The sequence below is a fragment of the Arachis hypogaea genome, chromosome 2 (assembly GCF_003086295.3).
Source record: "Arachis hypogaea cultivar Tifrunner chromosome 2, arahy.Tifrunner.gnm2.J5K5, whole genome shotgun sequence".
Lineage (NCBI taxonomy): Eukaryota > Viridiplantae > Streptophyta > Magnoliopsida > Fabales > Fabaceae > Arachis > Arachis hypogaea.
In genome coordinates this window covers 89,858,773-89,869,871 of record NC_092037.1, presented here as the reverse complement: position 1 = coordinate 89,869,871, position 11,099 = coordinate 89,858,773, and positions in this window count along the sequence as shown.

Genomic DNA, 11,099 nt, shown 5'->3' with positions numbered 1-11,099 from the left:
CTTGACCGTTCTAGCAGAATTCGGGAAGTACTTCTTATAAAATTCCACTTGGAAGGCACCCCAGGTGATAGGATCATTCCCCTGCTGCAGGAGACGTCGAGCCCCTTGCCACCAGTGCGATGCTTCCTCCGTGAGCAGATAGGTAGCAAATTCAACACACTACTCTTCAGGCACCAACTGCACTCGTAGTGCTCGCTCCATGGCCTGAAACCAAGTATCGGCTTCAGTCGGATTGGTGGTTCCCTTGAATTTAGGTGGATTAACCTTTAAGAAAGTTGCTAGTGTCATCGGGCCCTGAGCTTCCCTTCCGCCATTGCCATTATTGTTTATCTGTTGCCCAAGAGTCTCCGCAGTGGCTTGCATAGCAGCAGCCATATTCTCCAACGCCGCCATAATGTTTACCGGATTATTCGGGTTGACTTCCGGTTCCTGCGTACTAGTACGATCTCTCTCACGTCCCTGACTGGGTCCACGAGGCGCCATCTAGTTCCTATACACACCAAACAATCGATATCAAGTTGATCAGTCTCAATATCGGAAGTATAGTGCTTCAAAGTACCAAAGGTACACTCATGGACTTCATGCTAGATGTATCAGTTAGATACCCTAACTAGCACAGGCACAGACTCAGAGTATGCATTGAAGCATAAGCAGTTCCATCCCTCAGGCTCACGAGGACGAACTGCTCTGATACCATAATGTAACACCCTAATATTCAAATCCTTATGCTCGAGTCATAAGTCAATGATATTACGGTGGTACGACTCTCAGGTGGATTTTTAATATATAAATATAGGTAATTTCGAAAAGAATATTAATCGAGAAGCCTGAAAAGAGTAGAAATAAAATCGCAAAGACGTATCACTCACGTTCCGACAATGAAAAGATAAAACGTGAAGCCGAAAGCGATAAACGGACAAGACATAAAGGAGATTAAGAGACAGATAACAGATAGATATATATAACGTAAGTAATAGCCACTAGTCGCGACCCGCGAAGTTTAGGCCGGCCAGGGTACAGTATGAAAGTAGTTGACAACAATATATCGTAATCTCTCCCAAAGGAAACATGAGAGCCTCTATAGGCAAGTTCCAAAAGAGTTCAATACATAATATAATCTTTTCAGAACAAAGATGGAGAGATCCTAATCAAAGCACAAAGTAGAGGAAATAAATATCTTCGCCGTCTCTCAGACGAACCGCAGCTCACTTCTGAGCACCTGAACCTGTATCTGAAAAACAAGAGATATATACGGAATGAGAACCCCGGGCCCATGGGTTCCCAGTACGGTAAAAGTGCCAAATAAATCCAATGCACTGCAATAAAAACTCACTAAGCATCCTAAACTCCTTTTCACCAAATATCCAGCCTAGATTCTCACTAATCCATAAATAGGCATCTGACGTAAGGGGATGCTAAATCTAATTCATATTACACATGTTTTCCCAATCCGCTGATTCTTTCACGAATCAGACTCAGAATCATAAGCAAAACCATTACCAGTTGTTCTGCCTCAGCAACTCTATATCAATACATCATACCCTTGCCTGGAGCCAGTGAAATCACATCACTACGTCCACCAAGGGGGCTCAAATGATCTCATTCAAAAAATCATCATCATTATGCAATCGCATTATCAATTCATCTCATCAAGAACAGCCCCCAACATCCACCAACACCATCATGAGGGATCTCTCAGTTGTACAAACACAAGCAATACAGTCAAGTAATACACAAATAAGGTACAAGTAGAACAAGTAGCATGTAATCAGGTAACATAGCATATATGATATAGAAATCCAAAACAAATAGGCAAACCCAAACAATTCAAACATATGCAAATGATGTATGCCTGCCCTATGGCTGATGATATCATCTGTCGGTTATCAAGCCAACCCGACGTGTCCGGTAGCTAACCCGGGCACAGTCTCTCTGTTGCGTATTAATATCATTAGAGGGAATATGTGCCCTGTCACCATTAGAGGGTATATGCGCCCTGTCGCCATTAGAGGGTATATGCGCCCTGTCGCCATTAGAGGGTATCTGTGCCCTGTCGCCATTAGAGGGTATCGGTGCCCTGTCACCCTTGCAACCAGAGAGAAAACACAAGCATTGACCCGGAGCAAGCGGGACGTACCACAACCCTTGCTACTACCCAGGTAAAACTCGTATCTCAGATAGTGGAAGTGCAATTCACAATTATCAATAATTCAGCATAAACATGCATGAATCCTCATCCATGGATCAACATCCATTTCAGCCATCCGGCTCACGATTAAATCCATAACCAGCCAATATTCATAGCATACACAGCTATTCCGGCTCACGGTTCAATCCAGAACCAGCCAATTCATAAACAATTACGGCCCTTCGGCCAATGGCATAACAAGCACTTCCACTACCATCCTCCACATCTCACATAATCCTCAATGATCCTCATTGATTATTCATTTTCCCCTTGCTTCACTCGCAAGTTATCTCATTCACTAGCCCTTTTCTAATAGCTAGGCATATCATAATGATTTAAGATATAAGTGGTGAGATCGGAGGCTTAGAAGTATGAGATTTGGCTTTTAAAACTCAAATATCAACTTTGGCATGAAAACAATGCCACGCGTACGCGTACTCCACGCACACGCGTGGATGTCCTTAAAAACTCATCGACGCGCAAGCGTCATGCACGCTAACGCGTGGATTAAAAATTTGCCAAATCGACGCGCACGCGTCAACCACGCGTACGCGCGGGTGTTCTCGTGCCCCAGGCACAACACCGGCACAGTTCTGGCATAACTCTCTGGAAAATGGCTGGGCTTTGGGTGCAGCACTATCGGCGCGCCCGCGCACATCACGCACACGCGTGGATGGCACTTCTTGGAAGATCGGCGCGTACGCGCCTGGGGCGCCCACGCGCAAGGGGTTATTCTGCTAAAAATTTTCTAAGTTAAAAGCTGCAGAATTCACAGATTAAAACCCCAATCTTCCAACGGACATAACTTCCTCATTTTAAGTCGTTTTTCACCCGTTCTTCGAACGGCATGGACATCCCGGATCCAATTTCATTTCTAAACAGATTTGGCACAAAACAAAGATCCGTAGTCCAAGTTATGTCCCGTCAAAGTATGCCCAAAAAAACATATTTTCATATGAAACCACAAAGTGCCATTTTCAAAATAAGCCATTTTCAACTCTTTTCAAAATCAGTCAAAACATGCCATTTTCATCCCTTTTCTTTGAAATCAATCAAAATACATCAATTTCAACATCAAGCCTCCTCAACTCACACATTGACACTTTACCACAATATACAAAATCACTATCCCATCATTTTAACCCACTTCACCCAAGTGGCTCAAACTCAAACATATTGACATATCATATACTCTTCCTCATGCCAATTCTCAACAATACTATTCCCAATCAACCATCATTATACATAACCTGTAACATACTCACTATCACGTGGTTTCACCCCCAAATCAACCTTAATCATTTCTCAAGCATATATCACAACATACATATCTCTCATGCATTATCATCCCATCAAGGCATCAAAAATCATACTCACATATATGACCACATAATATATCTCAACCAAAATCAAACATACCTCATCTATACTATTTCACCCGAAATTTACCAATTTCCACACTTCAACTCCTCAAACCTCATTATTCAATAACCAACCCAATCATTCATATATTCATTATATGAAATTCATCCAATTACTTGTGTCATCATACAATGCACACATCAACTTACCTTTCTTATCTCTTTCCGGCCTCCGGCCCAAAATATACGGCCTCCGGCCCAATTTCACAATTTAAATGCATAAATCACAATTCAATACTCATTACCCAAATCATCAAATTTTCAATACACCAAGCATACAAGGCCACACAATTCTCAACCCAATCATCAATTCACATTACATACCAACTATGCATATTAGCATCAACCATTTACACAATCCAAACTTAATCCTAGGGGCATCTAGCCTAGGAATTCTCATCACATCACACGGTACTTAAATGAAACTTAAACCGTACCTCTTGTAGCAAAATCAATTGAGCCTCTTCTTTGGAAGTCTCCACCAACCTTAGCCCTAAGCCTCACCAAAGCTCCTCAAGCAACACCAATCTCCCAATTGTGCACCAAAACCATCAAATGCACTAACATAACCAATATCACATACATACATCAACCTAGGGCTCATAAAAATTATAAATCACAAGGGTTTGAGCACTTCTTACCTCAGCCCATATGAAGTAGGGATAGAACCCACTTAGAATCCATGTTGGAGTATCCCTAAACACCCAAAATCACAAGATTTCAACACTAACTTCCCAAAAACGTGTAACAGTGGGGAAATTCGAAAACTGGGCAGAGATGAATGGAATACTCACCACAAAACTTAGATAGAATTGTAGAGGATGAGAAGAGCGACGCGTGGCCGCAAACGGCTCGTCGATCGGAGCTCCGTAGCTCAAGTTATGGTGATTTGAAGATCAAAGAGAGTTAGGTTTTCTCTCTTCTCTCCTCTCTTCTTAATTCAGCTCCCCACGCTCCTCTTTTAGGGTAAAAATGAGCTGAAATGCTCATAACTAATGTTTATATATGTTGGGTCTTGGGCCCACTTAGGCCCAGTTCACTTATTGTTGTCCGTTGGCCCAATTTTGGACCAAAACCTTTAAGATTAGCGCTCCAAATCGCACTTTAAATATTTCTACCTCCCCTAATCATAATTCCTCATTTCTTAATATTATTTACTCATAATCAATTTTCTCAGCTGCAGTACCAGACAGGTCTCAGCCGGTACTGCCGGTCAAAATTCCACTGCGCGCTTTTACGCAGAAAACTATGTCTTCCGACTCGGAAAAATTCACTGAATCCAAATATCACATTGAAATCATCAAATTCCAATCGCCATATCTTCCAACCATATTCGCTCCTACTTAAATCATTATTTAATTAATTTTGGTTTGACCGGGTATTACAAGGTTGCTCACTAAAATGGTTAGAATTTGATGTGTTATTGACTTCGTGTTTGTTCTAATTTATGCCTGCAACTATTTTCTTTGTGAAAGCTATTAATTTATTTGTGAATGTCTCTGAATTAGGGAATGTTCTGCCGAAATTTCGTTTAAATTGTTCATCAATATCAACATTAATTGTTTAAATTTTGTTTCAAGGATGGTTATTAGATGTGGACAAAATATGAAGAAGTGGATGACCAGGGAATTAACCAGTCTGCCTCGATTTTCTATATTGTTGGGGGTTGATCAATGAGGGTTCGACGGGTAGTTAGAGAACCAAACATGGAAGAAATGAATTGGGAGGGTAACCAAGAGAGATACAACGAGATGGTGTTTGATGCAATAGGTGTTACTGATATGGAAGATGCTGAACAAAAGCCTAACCCGGAGGCAAAGAACTTTTACCATCTGTTAGAATTTGCCATGAAATCCTTGTATGAGGGGTTTGTTCATTCGAAATTATCTCTATATGTTAGAATAATGAATATTAAGTCTAAGTCAAATCACACCCAAGAGTATTTTGATAAGTGAGCCATTCTTTATAGTGAATTATACCTGTCGAGACTAGTGGCATCCCTCGGAGCCATTACGAAGCAAAGAACTGAAGAAGTTAGTTTTGAAATTGGGTCTTAATTCAGTAAAAATCGATTGTTATTTGAGTGGTTGTATGTTGTATTACAAGGAGGACGTAGATCTAACTGCTTGTAGATTTTGTGATGCATCGAGATTTCAAGTTAAGAGAGAACAGATTGGTAAATGACGGTTAAATAAAATTTCAAACAAACAGATGCACTACTTGCCCTTAATTCCTAGGATAAAATGATTGTATGTATCGATAAGTGTGGCCCCTCACATGACTTGGCATAGTAATAACAAGAGAAATAATAGTTTTATGACGCACCCGTTAGATGGAGATGCTTGGAAACACTTTAATAGGGTCCACCCTACATATGCGAGCAAGCTCAGAAATGTTAGATTAGCTTTGTGCTCTAACATATTTGCAGCAAATTTTAATTTCGATAACGCATACTCTTGTTGGTTTGTAGTGGTGACTCCTTATAACCTATCTCCTAAAATGTGCATGAAGGGCCCATACATATTTTTAACTTGTATCATACCTGGTCCAAGAAATTCAAAGACTAAAATAGATGTCCTTTTACAACTCTTGGTGGATGAGTTGATGGAGTTGTGGGTTAATGGCGTAAAAACATATGATATTTCAACCAAGACAAACTTCCAACTACATGCTATGTTGATGTAGACCAGTAATAAATTTTCTGCGTATGGGATGTTATCAGGTTGGTTCACTCAGGGCAGAATGTCGTGTCCCATTTATATGGAAGATGCAAATGCATGTTGGCTGACGAATGGGGGTAAGAATTTGTGGTTTGATTGTCATCGAAGGTTCTTTGATATTGATCATCCTTTTCGGCGCAACAAGGACTCGTTTAGGAAGAATATATTTGAACAAGAAGAGGCACAATGAGACTGAGTGGTTTGTAAGTTTGGCATTATGTCAGTAGAATCCCAAGGACCGTCTGATAACGAGGCAGGTGTAAGACCTTCAGGATATGGTAAGGAGCATAATTGGACTAAGTAGAGTATATTTTGGGACTTGTCTTATTGGAAAGACAATTTGATTCGACATTGTCTTGAAATGATGCACGTTGAAAAGAACATGTTTGATAATACCATGCACACGGTAATGGACGATGAGAGGATAAATGATAATGATAAAGCAATGTTAGACTTGGTGGACATTTGCAGACGACCAAATATAAACTTAACGAGACTTGGTAATGGCCAGTGGGGTAAACCAAAGGCAGTGTTCGCTCTAACGAAGGACGAGAGAAAAAATGTTTGTAGGTGGATTAGAAGATTGAAGTTTTCCGGTAGTTGCATCTCTAACTTAGGTAGGTGTACAAACGTCTCACAAGATAGGCTTGCTGGGTTGAAGAGTCATAATTGTCATATCTTTATGGAGTCATTGCTTTCTATCGCATTTCAAGAACTTCTTACCAAAATCTGGAAATCCCTTATAGAAATAAGTGAGTTTTGTAGGAATTTATGTGCTACAAAACTTAACGTAAATAATCTCATAGTCGTGGAGAATAATATTCTTTATAAGTTAGAAAGGATATTCTCTCTCGAATTTTTTGATGTCATGGAACATTTAACAATGCACCTACTATACGAAGCAAGAGTATGTGGGACAGTCCAATTTAAGTGGGTGTACCCGTTTGAAAGAATGATTGGATCATTCAAGCACACCATGAAGAACAGAGCTCGGATCGAGGATAGTATCTACGAAACATTCGTAGCGAAAGAAATATCCACATTTTATTCCTTCTATTTTGAGCCTCGTATTGAGGCACGTAGAACAAGAGTTGGAAGGAATGATGAGAGGGGAAAATCCTCGTTAGGAGAACCAACGTATCAAATATTTCTTCCGGAAGGAGTTGCAATGAGTGCGGGTAGTGAATATTTGTTAGAGAAAAAGAAAATCAATGCCGCACATCTACATCTGTTGCTTAACTGTGACCAGGTTTCACTTTACCTGATGTGAGTTTTTAAGTCTTTGTAACTATTGCATTTAGTAAAATACTATCTTTGTCATCTAATCAAAACTTTATTACACTGAAATTTTCTTATTTATCCTATTGTATCATAGTTTATTCCAAGAAATAAATCCTTATACATCACTAAACAATTTTTTTTCTTGATTCAAAGAATACGTCAAAATGCATCTAGCTGACACAAAAGATTCAGAACTAGTTACACTTAGTTGGGATCCAATGAATAAGGGCACAAGCTACCCGATATACAATATTAATAGATATTGGTTCCATTCTTTACAATGGTTGGTTGGAAAGAAAACAGATAACACCGGGGTCTAGGTTTGTGGAGATTCAGGCGGTGGTCATTCTCATTGGTATAATGTGTTGCACAATATAATTCAATTAGAATATTTTGGTCGCACTACATACAAGGTGTGCATGTTTAAATGTCAATAGTATGATCCATCTTCGTGACAAGGAATATAAAATCACAAGAACTACAATATCATTGAAGTAAATGTGACTAGGAAATATAGGCATTACGATTTTTTATTCTACCTCAAAATACATGACAAGTATACTACTTGTCTTTTTCAGGATCATGTAAGTCTAATTGGGTGGTTGTAGTTAAGATTAAGCTAAGAGGTCGTATCAAGTTTGATGGGACAGAGGGTCAGGAACCTTTCCAAATTCATGACCTAACTCCTTTGAAAATAGTGGTTAATACTGGTGATCCGATCACCCTTAGGTCGGCTATTATGAATGATGACATTATTGACCTTAAGGTAGATGATGTCACACTACTATTGGACGACGACGATCTTCAAGAAGAAGACGGAGTTGATGGAGAAGAAGAAGAAGAAGACGAGTTCGATGATAAGGAAATTATCTCGAAAGAGAAAGATGATGAACCAGAGAAAGAAGTTGATTAATCTGAATAAAATTAATGACAATATAATTCTAGTTCTATCTTCTGTATTTCGTTATCAAACTTTCGTTTCATGTTTACATTATGTATATTTGATATTTTACATTATATATAAATCATTGTTTTCAGATAAAATACTAATTTATTTGTTGTTAATTGAGATTTGACTATCAATTGTTACGTATCGAGGTCAATCTTAGATTACAAAAAAGGTATTGACGCTACCAACGGATTTTCCGCCAGTAGCGATCATTCATATTGTTTTAAAAAAATAAAAAAATATTTTTCTTCGGATTTATCAACGGATTTTTTTCATGGTAAAGTGGCACGAAGGCTCAACTTATGACTTCAACGTTACTATTGGATTTTTTCGCTGGTAATGCTCATAAGATGTTTTGACCGTAAACTATCATATTTTGATGCTAAATTCGCTGCAAGTTATCGGTGAACATCAAAATCCAATAGTAAATATTTACTGGCGAGATTTATACTATTTCGAATTTAATCCGATGGAATATTTGCTGGTAAACATAGTATTAGCAGATTTTTTTTATTTTTTTAACCGATAAATCTAACGGTACTCAGTGTTTTTTTTATAATGAGATTTGATATCTCTTAATTTATTAATGCACCCATTATTTTTATTTTATAAATTTAATTTTGTATGTTGTGCACAAAATTTTGCAGAGAGTTATTTATTTATATATTACAGCTAAACAAATTATAATGAATATCATTAACATATCACAATTATATTATAAACTAATTGCATCTTTACAATATACATAAATAAGATATAAGACTTAACATACGTAGAAAGAATGGTGGGTGTATTTATACAATGCTTCTTACATTATAAGTAATATATCTACATAATTTGCTGTTTATTTATACAATGATAACCACTTTTACATGGTATAGAGGTTCAAAAAGCTTTTAGGGAAGAGAAAAGCCAATGGCAGTAGGACACAACATGCATGATTGCATGGATTACTTTGAAAAAACAACGAAAACAATATAAAATAATCAAACAAGACAAACACCTCATTTTTTATTATTTTTGTCTGAAACCGAATATAGTTCATGTGTTGTAGTTATTTTCATCCAATTTGTTGCGTAAAGATTTTGGACTGAAAGAAGAAAAAGTAGTAGGAAAGAGAATGAAAATGAGAATGATTACTCGAGGTGACGGTAGAATTCAGTCATGGTGGAGTCCGTCATGGATCATAACCAAGAGAGAGTTGTTTTGGGTTTTGCTTGAATGCTTTTTGCATAAGTAAATTTTTATTTGTTTTATATTTTTTTAATTGTATTAAATATACATTAAAATTAACTATATTAATAGAATATATATTAAAATATAAAATATATATTAAAAATAAATTTAATTATATAAATATTTATATACAAATATATAATAACGGATTTTAATAATTATTTTTAATATGTATATAATATTTTTTGTTTTTTTATTTAAAAATAACAATATCAAATTTTAAATTTTTTTATTATAAAAATTTTAATATTATATTATAAAATTTCTTATTCAAAAAGTTTTTTTTTTTTTGTCAAAGTGGATTGAACAACCCAATCCTAGGTATTATTCAAAAGGTTAAGTTAACAAGAAAAGATAAGTGAATTTTTATGTCTCTAGTTTTTTTTACAGTGGACACTTGAACTTTTGATGAAGGCGGTTTTTTTTTTTGGTCAAGATAAAGGTGTAGGTATCAGTTTGGGTCTCTTAATTTTGGGTATTTATCAACATGATTTTTTTTGTTCAGTTTCTTTTATTGGGTCCTCATCTTTGCTTAAGTCGGAATCTCGCGGTCCCAAAAAAAGGGTCTGAATCTAACGTCTGATGATTCCTTTTATGGGCAGATGCTATATGGCCTTATAAACAATAAAGTTTTCATAGCAACATGTTACACAGAGAAAAGGGGAAAAAAGATATTGCTGATGATGAAATTATAATTAAAGTAAGAATTTTTAAAAACCGCTATGATTAATCTCTATCTCACTGCGTAGGAGTATAAAACTTTTATAATTTTTGTTCTTATCTAATAAAATTAATGCTATGAAATATTACCTAAAACCAGATTGAATTTAAGTTTGGATGTGAGGTTGAAATTGAGGTTAAAGATTTTGATTTGTTTGTTGGAATAGTAGTTTTTTTGACGTTCTCGCCTGATTATGATAAAAATATCTGGAAGAAATTTTGATGTTTAAATTAGTAAGAATTTTAGTCGGTATAAATGAAATGGGAATGAAAATACTTGAGGTATTTATATAGAGTTGTAGATGTGACTTAATTATTTTTTGGAGAGGAAGTAATCATGTTTGGTTATTTCTTTACATGGTAAAAATATTATCTCATATTAACTTAGTTATCACTTTAATAATGGTAACCAAAGTAGTAAAGAGAACATTTGGCTTGCTATTCCCAAGTCGAATCAGATATGAGTTGTAAAGACCTGTATTTAAGTTGGTTCGATTTATAAGGACGAAGCCACACAGACAAGACTCATTACTATTGGATAGACATAATTTGGCCTAATATTGAGTGTAGTTTAGTGGCTCATT